Source organism: Vipera berus (assembly GCF_964194415.1).
Source record: "Vipera berus genome assembly, chromosome: 1".
NCBI lineage: Eukaryota > Metazoa > Chordata > Lepidosauria > Squamata > Viperidae > Vipera > Vipera berus.
Genome location: NC_138202.1, coordinates 90,593,402 through 90,605,360, shown reverse-complemented (window position 1 = coordinate 90,605,360; position 11,959 = coordinate 90,593,402). Strand labels below are relative to the sequence as shown.

General features: G+C 38.2%; 1 protein-coding gene across 1 annotated transcript in view; it reads left to right on the top strand.

Annotated features, from left to right (window-relative positions):
- Positions 1-1,763: 1,763 nt before the first annotated feature.
- LOC308668492 (uncharacterized protein) overlaps positions 1,764-11,959 on the top strand; it is a gene marked incomplete at its 3' end in the record, with an annotated part of 620,085 nt that continues 609,889 nt past the window's right edge. The window contains exon 1 of the mRNA XM_081328457.1: positions 1,764-1,791. The remainder of the gene's footprint in view (positions 1,792-11,959) is intronic.

Here is an 11,959-nt window from a genome sequence, read left to right as displayed (position 1 = left end):
ACAGTGTGTTTATCTTTCAGCATCTTGGTATTACTTCAGAACAAGTCCAACTGTAATTGTCTTGAATTAGACCTGCAATTATAAGGAGGGTAAAAAAACACTGTTACAGAAAATCTAGGCTATTATAGTTGTGCTTGCTAAATTTTAATTGAAATCTAGACCGGTGATTTGCTCCCAGCCATTATTTAGAAAAAGCAATTATAACTAGTTGCAATTTATAAGGCATCTTTCTCTCATTATGAGCTTTGCAGGGAGACTACAGCTAGCTAGAACAGGATAGGTTCATGGAGTATGTTTTTTGCTGTCCTTCCTGAAATATTATTTCTTTATCTCTGTCTGTGAGCCATAAGATATGTATCTGTATTTGTTTCCTTGTGGGTGAAAACTAAACCAGATATTACTGTTATTTGGGGCTTAATAATCAATGAAGCGATTTCTGGAGTAGTAAAAAATCTTCAAAGGAAAGAATGATGGGAGGAACCACCTTTTTTATTCCTTCAGTGAAAGAGAGCTAGATTTCAGACCATTCCAGAAATAAACCTTGTTCAATAGTCCTTGACTTGCAATCACAATTGGAACCAGAATTTTCACTGCTAAGCAAGGCAGTTATTAAATGAGTTACAACCGGTTTTCTGACTTTTTTTTTTTTGCAAAGTTTTTTTTAATACATTTAGTTTATTTATGTATTAATACTATAAGATACAAAAATACAAAAGAAAATAGTAGGAAAGATAGGGAAGGGAAAAAGGAAAGAAAAAAAATGTGGGGAAAAGGGGAAAAGAAAGAAAAGGCGTTGACTTCCGACTCCCTTTGGTGCAGTAGAATAACATAATAACATCAAACCTCAACTTTTTACTTTTACATAATAATAGAGTAAACCAGTCATTCTATAACAACAAACTTATCTAACTGGTAAAGCCCCAAATCAAAGTTTCTTTTTTTTTTGCACCTCAAGCACAAAGTCCAGAAGCTGCTTACAAGTAGAAACAAAAGTAATTATATTTTTGTCTTTAATCAAAGCAGTCAGTTTAGCCATCTCTGCTAATTTCATCAACTTCTGCAGCCATTTATCCATTATGGGAATCAAAGTGTCCTTCCGTTTTGGGGCATAAAATAATCTTGCTGCTGTCAACATATATAAGATCAAAGTTCCAATTTTTTTTCCAAGTCTTTTTCTATTAAACCTAAAAGAAAAGTTTCTGGTTTTATCTTTAGACTGACTTTGAAAATCTTCTGTATTAAAATATAAATCTACTCCACTAGTTCTTTGCTTTGTCGCATGTCCACCATAAGTGATAAAAGATCACTTCTTTACTTTTACATTTCCAACATTCATTTGAAATGCCTTTATACATTCTTGACAAACTATCAGGTGTTAAATACCAACAATACGTCATCTGATAAAAATTTTCTTTTAAGATATAATTTAATGTAAATTTTAAAACTTTCATCCACATATACTCCCACATGTGTACTAGTAGCGCCAGAAAGAATGAAGCGACTGGGCCAAAGCCGAAAGGACGCTCAGCTGTGGATGTGTCTGGTGGTGAAAGGAAAGTCCGATGCTGTAAAGATTTTTTCTCCATAGGAACCTGGAATGTAAGATCCATGAATCAAGGAAAGCTGGACGTGGTCAAACAAGAGATGACAAGACTGAACAGCGACATCTTAGGTATCAGCGAACTAAAATGGACAGGAATGGGTGAATTTAATTCAGATGACCATCAGGTATACTACTGCGGGCAAGAATCCCTCAGAAGAAATGGAGTAGCCTTCATAGTCAATAAAAGAGTAGGAAAATCAATACTGGGATACAATCCTCAAAATGACAGAATGATCTCAGTTCGAATCCAAGGGAAACCATTCAATATCACAGTAGTCCAAGTCTATGCCCCAACCACCAGTGCTGAAGAGGATGAAATTGACCGGTTCTATGAAGCCCTACAGAGTTCATGGGTTTGCTTTTCTGGATTTACACAAAAATAAAGGTTTTTTTAAAGAAAGTTATGAAGATATCATGAATTCTCCTGGATCTGATTTAAGGCCTAACTTGCTTAGCCTTGTGTATCCTACAGTGGCTGAGCAAATGAATTTGAGATGCCTACAGTGAAAATGTGAAGGCAATTGTCAATTCCCGTTGCTGCCTTGTTACTAGTATTCACTGGCAGATTGCTTTGCACCTAGCTGTGACATTGGCCAGCTTCAAATTATCAGCCTTGCTTTAGATCTTTTACTTTGAGATACTTGCTTTTAAAAAGCTTACAGATGTAGAAGGCTTTTCACTAAAAGTTTGAAAAACTTTATCAGATTCTTTCAAGTAATAAAAGTAGGTTGAGGGACCCATTCTAGCACCTTGGGTATCAAATGACTAGGATTTAGATGTCCATGTTGAGATATGCCTCACAAAAATAGCAGAGGAATGAATCACACATTGCTTTTGAAGCACAGCCAAAATAACTAAAATAAATTAAGGGATGTCATATTAAAAAGTGCAACCAACCACATAAAAATATGACAGTATAGAAAGGTAACATCACTAGACCTCCTTTCCTCCCATCAGATTGGCCTCTGGTGATAGATTAATGAAGTTGAACTGAATGGGAAGGAGTGGATATAATTATTATTTCTCTCCTGGTGTTTTAAAACAAGCTTTTTAAAACACAAATAGACAAAGTTTTACAAACCTATTCTGGTGAAATATGGTTTCTTTCGACAAGCCCTTGAAATTGCTTTCCTACAAATTCACTTCAATCAGGCAGAACAAAATGTCATGCTCAACAGTATTTTATTTGGTGTAAACAAAAGACACTCTTGTTCAACCAGCTCTGGACAGCTGAATATACTGTTTGAATAAGAAAAGTACAGTAAAACAAAATAATCAAAAGAAGAAAACTCACCATTTCATGTTTGGTTTATGTCTTTTTGTCTTGCTATATTACTTTTTTCCTCTTTCCTTGAAATGTCATGATAAATAATATCTAGGATGACTAAAATAGACCTTGCAAAACAAAAGGAAATACCATAGCCGAATTTGGATGTTATGATTCCTCTACCTTATTATGATAAGCTTAAGAGTGTTTGTTTGTTTGTTTGTTTGTTTAAATTTCTATACCGCCCTTCTCCCAAAGGACTCAGGGCGGTGTACAGGGCAATAAAATGCAACATACAAGAGTTAAAAAGAAAATTAAATTAATTAGCCCTAACAATAAATAGTTAAAATAAACTCAAACCCTTAGTACAGGCCGGCCTGTTCAAACAACCAAGTCTTCAGGTCATGGCGGAAAGAGCGAAGGTCGGGAGCCGTCCGGAGCTCAACAGGTAGTTGATTCCAGAGGGCTGGCGCGCCCACAGAGAATGCTCTCCCCCTGGGGGCCACCAGCCGGCAAGCCCTGACCGATGGCACCCTGAGGAGGCCCTCTCTGTGGGAGCGCACAGGACGAAGGGAAGTTGACACCAGCAGCAGGTGCTCCCGTAGGTAATCCAGACCCATGCCATTTAGGGCTTTATAGGTCATCACCAGCACCTTGAATCTCACCCGGAGGGCAACTGGAAGCCAATGCAGCTCACGGAGGAGAGGTGTTACATGGGAGTATCGGGAAACCCCCATCACAACTCGCGCGGCCGCATTCTGCACCAGTTGAAGCCTCCGAGTGGTCCTCAAGGGCAGTCCCATGTAGAGAGCATTGCAGTAGTCTATCTGAGAGGTCACGAGCTCATGAGTGACTGTACGCAGGGCATCCCGGGCCAGATAGGGCCGCAACTGGCACACCAGGCGAACCTGGGCAAAAGCCCCCCTGGCCACAGCTCCTACATGGTCTTCCAAACTGAGCTGTGAGTCAAGGAGGACACCCAAGGTGCGAGCCCTATCTATGGGGGGTAACACCTCACCCCCCATAGTTAAAGATGGAATGAACTGCATTTCCCGAGATGCCAGTACGCACAACCACTCAGTCTTTCTGCATCTTTAGAGCCAAACTGGAATACCAGCTCAAACAAGGGAATGTTTAATCAACAATTTAATGATTAATCCAAAACTGTTTCAGACATCTGTGAAATGAAATGGAAGTCCTGACCCAGGAGTAGAAAACTGTTGGGTTTCTTTCTAGGGAAAGAAAGAATCAAGTTTAATCTCAGTAGACTAAATTATTATTTTAATGGGAGCCATCCGATTCTCCAGTGGTAAATCTCAATGGAGTGGAATTCCCTGTGGATAAGCTAAGTCTGCAACTTGAGGATCCTTCATTACTTGTCGTTCTGTTAGAATGCAGGTAGAGACCATAGCTAGAGATGATACGTAAGACCATTTGTTTAGTTGTAACAGCACTGAAAAAAGTGACATCATTATTTTTCACACTTATGACCGTTGTAGCATCCCCAAAATCTGGACACTTGGCAACTGGCTCATACCTATGACAGTTGCAATGTCCCTGGGTCAAATGATCACCTTGCAACCTTCTGACAAGCAAAGTCAATGGGGAAGCCAGATTCACATAACAACTGTGTTACGCATTTAACAACTGCAGTGATTAACGTAACATCTGTGGCAGGAAAGGTCATAAAATCAGACAAAACTCACTTAACTTCTCTTTCACTTAGCAACATAAATTTGGGCTCAATTGTAATCATAAGATGGAGACTACCTGTATTGCTCAAATGTAGCTGGTGCACCAAATGCAATCTTTCCTGGACAAAGAGTGTCTGCTGACAATGACTTATGCCCTTGTCACCTCCTGGATACTGTACATTATTGCAAGGTATTTTACATGAGGATTATTTTCAAGATCCCTCAGTAATTACAGTTGGTGCAAAATGCAGCAGGCTGTTTTCTGGTAAGTGAAAGTTGCTTTTCATAAATGGCATGAGCTTTGTTTTGTTTAACAACAGGTTTCTGGGACAATTCAAAGTACTGGTATTGATTTATAATGCCTTATATGGTTTAATGTCTAAGCGTGTTCTGCATTCTATGCCTCAAATAGAATACGCCCACATGGTGATGCTGAGAGATATACCCTATGCAAACAATTTGAGCCAAATGTCAATGAGTCTTCCCCCCCCCACACACACAGAGAATATCAGTGATGGCCTCCACATTCTGAACAGCTTCCCCTAAGACCTCTGTATGACATTCTCCCACCTAATATTTAGGTAGACTTTAAAACAGAATTCTGCAGATGAGCCCAGATGCCTTCAAGAGTATATTTAAAGTTATCTGCTGTTTACAATGGGTTTTTATGCTGTAAACTACCAGGAATCTCTAGGGAATGTGATGGCAGAAAAATAAAGTGAGTCAACAAAGGTGAAAATGAAGACCAGAAGTTTATTGAGGCATGTACGTTTGTTACAAATGTCACACCTTCTGTATGCATCAGGGTGGCTGTGGAATAATTGTACTTCAGCTTTCAACCTTCTCCAGCTTGATGTACATTAAATGGATTTCAACTCTTGTAATCCCTTCACCTTTCCATGCAACTATTTTACATCACACTATATTGTGCACCATTTTTCACTCCTTTAGAAACAAAATAAAACCAACCTAATGGTATCTAAGCAATGGACTGCATACACTTCCTGACTCTCAAGCTAGCTGTACAGAGTAATGAGTTTTCCCACGTCAAGGTCTTCCAACCAAAATGGATGGTCATCTGTCAGAGATGCTCTATGGATCTTGATCAAGTGATTAATCCAGATGTTGGTTTAAACAACAACTATAGTCCCTTACTACATGATTATTTTATCTAGAAAAGGTTCCAAGGGAAATCTGATTTATTCTTTTCCTGAAGAGATCATTATACCAAGCAGCTAAATATTGCAATAATATTGTCTTCCCTGGGGAATATTAGTATTTTATTCCCATATTCATCATTCCTACTTTCAGCTCAGAACTGTTTCAGGCAATGTATTTCATAAGTGAGGAACATAAAGAGGAGGAGCCACCACGTGGAAATATAAATAAATGACAACGCAAGGCTTTCTCTAGGCACATAGAAGAAAGGGAGGCAGCTTGAAGAGAGGGATTAAAAGTAAGCAGCAACAGTAGTGGAGAAGATCAAGAGACAAAAACTCGATGTAACTATCAGGGTTTCTGTATAGTTCATGACCATGTTTTACTTTTTTAAAAGTAACACATTTGGTGTGTATGTCCCTTGAATAGGAATAAATATTGTTGGTAAATTAATCTAATACATCTCTAAATGCTTTTTATAGGGCGAGAGAGAAAGTGTGTGTGAGAGAGGTGGGGGCGCAACTGACTCCCTATCTAGTCATAGCACAGGAATTATATGTGGGATTACTTACAGAGTGAGGGAATATTATTATGTTGAAAAATAATTAACTTTTTAATGTGTATGAACAAGAAAAGGCTGTGACCATATATTCTGCAAACTACTGAAGAGAGAAAACGGAAAATGTGTCCTTTTCAAACCCCAGAATCCATTATTCTTGTGGATTAAGAATGAAGTTCAGTTATATATAATGAAACAATACAGATTTACTTAGTTACGGGAAATGTTTATGCTTCTGGGGGCTGAAACTTTGGCTATCTAGAAAAGGCTTTGGGATTGCCAACCCAATATTAAACAAAAACAATGTTTTTAAATATATTCAGCTTTGTCCCTGTGCTGGCCAAATTGCTAAAAGATGCAGATAGAAGCATTCATGCAAACCCCAGTTCATTATTCCTTTAACTGAATTTGCAAGCTGTTTGCAAAGAGTTCTGTCATCTCCAACATCCATTCCTCCATTGTGGGTAATGTCAGATCTTTCTAATTTCATCCATATAATAATCTCACTGTGGTTATTATCATTTTCAGTTGTTTATCAATTAATCTGAAAAGAAATACCTCTTTCTTTTATAAATTTATTATATATTAATTTTTAAAATCTTGTGAATTATGCCTGTGAGTCTAAATTTTTCTAGCTTTTTACACATCCATCAAGCATACTAAAATATCCCTTCTTGTTGTTCATATTTCAATCATAAACTTGAAATACCTTTATATGTTCTAGACAATTTTTCTAGTGGGGTCTTCAGTGTTCTCTGAGTTTGATCAGCACTCATGATGTTATCTAGTGAGGTAATGAAATATCTTCAAGATAGTAACCAAGCTCAGAGAGGACCAACTACCTCCCAGTTCAAACCTGAACTACAAGTGTTCTCTTCCATTAGTAATTTTCCTGGTGACATATATTAATTATATGACTACCTAGACCCGTACCAATCGGGTTTCAGGCCCGGGTACAGCACAGAGACGGCATTGGTCGCGCTGGTGAATGATCTCTGGCGGGCTCGGGACAGGGGTTGTTCCTCTGTCCTAGTCCTTTTAGACCTCTCAGCGGCTTTCGATACCATCGACCATGGTATCCTGCTGCGACGTCTCAGGGGGTTAGGAGTGGGAGGCACAGTTCTCCAGTGGTTCTCCTCTTACCTTCTGGGACGTTCGCAGTCGGTGTTGGCAGGGGGGCAGAGATCGACCCTGAGACCTCTCATTTGTGGAGTTCCTCAGGGATCGGTTCTCTCGCCTCTCCTGTTCAACATCTATATGAAGCCGCTGGGTGAGATCATTCGTGGTTTTGGAGTTGGGTATCACCAATATGCTGATGATACCCAGCTTTTTATTTCGACCCCAAACCACCCCAGTGATGCCCTCGACATGATGTCCCGTTGCCTGGAGGCGGTCCGGGTCTGGATGGGGAGGAACAGGCCTCGACTCAACCCTGACAAGACTGAGTGGCTGTTCGTGCCGGCATCCCGGGAAATTCCGATCATTCCATCATTGGCCATGGGGGGTGAGCTATTACCCCCCGTAGATAGGGCCCGCAACTTGGGGGTCCTTCTAGACTCACAGCTCTCTTTGGAAGAGCATATTGGAGCTGTGACTAGGGGGGCCTTTGCCCAGGTTCGCCTGGTGCACCAGTTGCGGCCCTATCTAGACCGGGATGCCTTGCGCACAGTCACTCATGCGCTTGTGACCTCTCGTCTAGACTACTGTAATGCTCTCTACATGGGGCTGCCCTTGAGGTCCACCCGGAGACTCCAACTGGTGCAGAATGCAGCCGCGCAAGTTGTCTTGGGAGTTTCCCGATACTCTCAAGTTACACCTTTGCTCCGCGAGCTGCATTGGCTACCGGTTGCTCTCTGGGTGAGGTTCAAGGTGTTAGTTATGACTTACAAAGCCCTTCATGGCATGGGTCCAGATTACCTACGGCAACACCTGCAGCTGACGTCAACTTCCCTCCGTCCAGTGCGCTCCCACAGAGAGGGCCTCCTCAGGGTGCCGCCGATCAAAGAATGCCGATTGGTGACCCCCCAGGGGGAGAGCGTTCTCTGTGGGCGCGCCAGACCTTTGGAACCGCTTACCGGTTGAGCTCCGGATGGCCCCCGACCTTCGCTCCTTCCGGCGCGATCTCAAAACATTCTTTTCGAACAAGCTGGCCTGGTCTGACGGGATGGGGTTGGGTTTTTAAAACTAGTTTTAACTTTAATATGTATTGATTTTATGGGCATGATGTTTAATGACTTTTTAATTTTTGTATTCGATTTTTATTGTGTATTGCCCTGTTCACCGCCCTGAGTCCTTCGGGAGAAGGGCGGTATAGAAATCAAATTATTAATTAATTAATTAATTAATGCTATTTTATAAAAAAATAACATAGTGTAAATTTCAGTCCTTCCATATACACATCCTCTCATTTGTAAGTTGTAATCATTTCCAGTCCATTTTATCATTCATTCTTTCATTTCTTCTTGTTTTACATTTCATTAAAATGTATACATTTTAGCAATAACATGTTCATCATTTGTACACAATTCAAATTCAGCCTTCAAAAGTTCTTTTATCTACTTTAAATCTTTCTTGTAATTGTACATAAGAGAATCACTGAAAAGCATATCCTTCTCTCACCGGTTCTTCTCTTGATTTTGTTTTATACCCCACAATAAAATATGTCAGAATAAATTAACCATTTGTGTTTACTTATAATTTTGCATCTATGCAATGCTTCTGGTGTAATTTCAGATAAAACCTGAGCTTTATCATACTATATGCATACTTCCTTTTCTAATCACTTTTGGAATTTGGAATTTGTTTGTTAACTGCTTTTCAGCTATTAGGAATGTGCAGATCAACAAGTCTGAAAACACCAGGTCAGTTATTCAATCCTTGGGGAAAAAAGGTTTATATAAAAAATTAAGTATTTATTTTTTAAAAAATAAATACTCTAAAAAATAAATAAATAAATAAATAAATAAATAAAAAAAATAAATTTATTTTTAAAAAAATAAATAAATAAATAAAAGTAAAATGGTAGTTAGAATAAACTAAGGACCCAGAGGATCTGAAATATGATTATTTTCCTATGAGAAAATAGTTTTGATTTGAATTAATTTAAAATTAGGTTGGAGACAATGGGAAACTATAGTAATAAAGGTACTAAAGGTACTAAAGATTACAATTAAAGGAAAACACTTAAATTTGACTTACAAGAAAAACACATATAGTGTAGAAGGATATTTTTGAACAATAGACCCAGAAGTATATTTCAAGAGGGTCTACCTGTATATGTAGAATGTGTTTAAAAGACACAGAGGAACAAATATTTCCTGACAAGATTAAGACTGATTTGAAAGTGGATTTAAAAATGACAGGCTACAAGAATGGTATGGAAAAAGATGCTGCATTGAACTTACAAAAGAAACTAGCTGATAATTAAAAGGGATATACAACTAACAAACCAAGAGACTGACTTGGATAATTTTCCTATATTGGATTTACAAAAGATACTTGAAAAAACCTTGAAGGATTTTGGGAGAAGGGACAAAGACAAAAATGTAGAGGAATAAAGTTCTAGAATATTATTTAAAAAGAAGTGAAGATGAAGATTGTTAAAAAGAAAATTGGTTTATTTGATCAAGGTTAAAATGGATATGTTATCTCTGGTAACCTTAATACATTTTTGCAGACATTATGGGTGAAATGATGAGACCTTAAGTATTTGTTTATAGATAAGGAATCATGTATGAAATTTTAAGGCATTATGTACTAAAATTGTTTTCACGGGTTGTGATGAAAGGCGAAATCATTTCTTTATCAATATATATATATTTTCTTTTTCTTTATTATATCCTTAGTTTTCCTTTCTTTTCAATTTTTGTTTCTATTTTGTTTTTTTATAGTTTGTGTTAGTTTGTATCTTTGTATTTTTTTAAAATAAAATTACTAAAAAAAGTTTCAGATGAAAATAAAGAATAAAGTTTTTGGTTGACCAGTTAACGTTTGGCTTTTCTTAAAGTTTGGAATTCTCTTCTTCAGAATCTGACCTCTAAGACCTTGGTAAAATTGCCAGGTTTTTTTTTTCATCATTTGAAAATGTTATATACTGCTGCTGTTCCAGCTACACATCAATAAAATTCAACTCACTGATATTCCCTCTATAGAAAGGGTGCTTGAAATATTTGTTGGAGGTTTAAATATACTTAGCGTCCCTGGGAGCAGGAATCAGACTTGAGTAATGATTAGTTAAGCAAGATTTATAACAGAAAAAATATTTATTTATAGAAGATACAGGAAATTGATAGTCAAAGCCCAGAACCTAATTAACTCAATTCTATCAGCCAGAAAGTCTAAGAAACAGGTCCTCTGTCTATGTGTGCCTGGGCAGAAAGGCAGAAGGCAAGACCTGAAATTAGCAATTAGGCAATAGAAATTAGGCAAAGCATAGAAAGAGGGACACAAAATAAATCCTTAACTCTATTTACACCAGAGCTGGGAAACAATAATAATAATAATAATAATAATAATAATAATAATAATAATAATAATAATAATAATAATAATAATAATAATAATAATAATAATAATAATAATAATTTTATTTATATACTATGTCCTTATTATTCACCTGGTGCGCCAGTTGCATCCCTATCAGGACCGAGTTGCTCTACGTACAGTCACTCATATGCTCATGACCTCCTGGTTAGACTACTGCAAAGCCCTCTACATGGGGCTGCCCTTGAGGACCACCCGTAGACTTCAACTGGTGCAGAATTCAGCCGCGTGAGTTTTGATGGGAGCTTCCCGATACTCCCGTATAACACCTTTTCTCTGTGAGCTACATTGGCTTCCAGTTGCCCTCCGGGTGAGATTCAAGGTGCTGGTAATGACCTATAAAGCCCTAAATGGTTTGGGTCCGGACTATCTAAGGGAACACCTGCTGCCGGCATCATCTTCCCATCGTCCTGTGCGCCCCTACAGGGAGGGCCTTCTCAGGGTACCACCGGTTAATGAATGCCAGTGGGTTATTCCCAGGGGAAGGGCGTTCTCTGTGGTGCGCCTGCCCTATGGAACCAACTACCCACGGATCTTAGGACTGCCCCCAACCTTCGCTCATTTCGCCGGGACCTGAAAACTTGGCTCTTTGATCTGTTTGGTCCAGACTGTGGGGTTGTTAATTTAACTGGGTTTTAGATTTACTCTTGGGGCTTGAATTTAATTTAATTGTTTTAATTGATTTTAATTTTTGTATTTCATGGTTTTAACTGCCCTGTAAACCACCCTGAGTCCTACGGGAATAGGGTGGTATACAAATTCAATAAAATAAATAAATAAATAAATAAATAAATAAATAAATAAATAAATAAATAAATAAATAAATAAATATTATGACTTGTGGACTTCAACTCCCAGAATTCCTGAGCCAACAATGCTGGGAGTTGAAGTTCACAAAAAGGACCATAATTCCCCATCTCTGATCTATACACATATACTCTATCTGCATTCTATGTCTCTCTCTGTATCTTTCTGTCTGTCTCTCGCTCGCTCATTTTCTCTCTCTCTCTCTCTCTCTCTCTCTCTGTGTGTGTGTGTGTGTTACTTTTCTATTTTTGTTTATATTCCTTTTGTGCACTTCTAATTTTTTTCTTTTATTTTCTGTAGCTTGTATTAGTGCTTATTCAGTAAAAGAG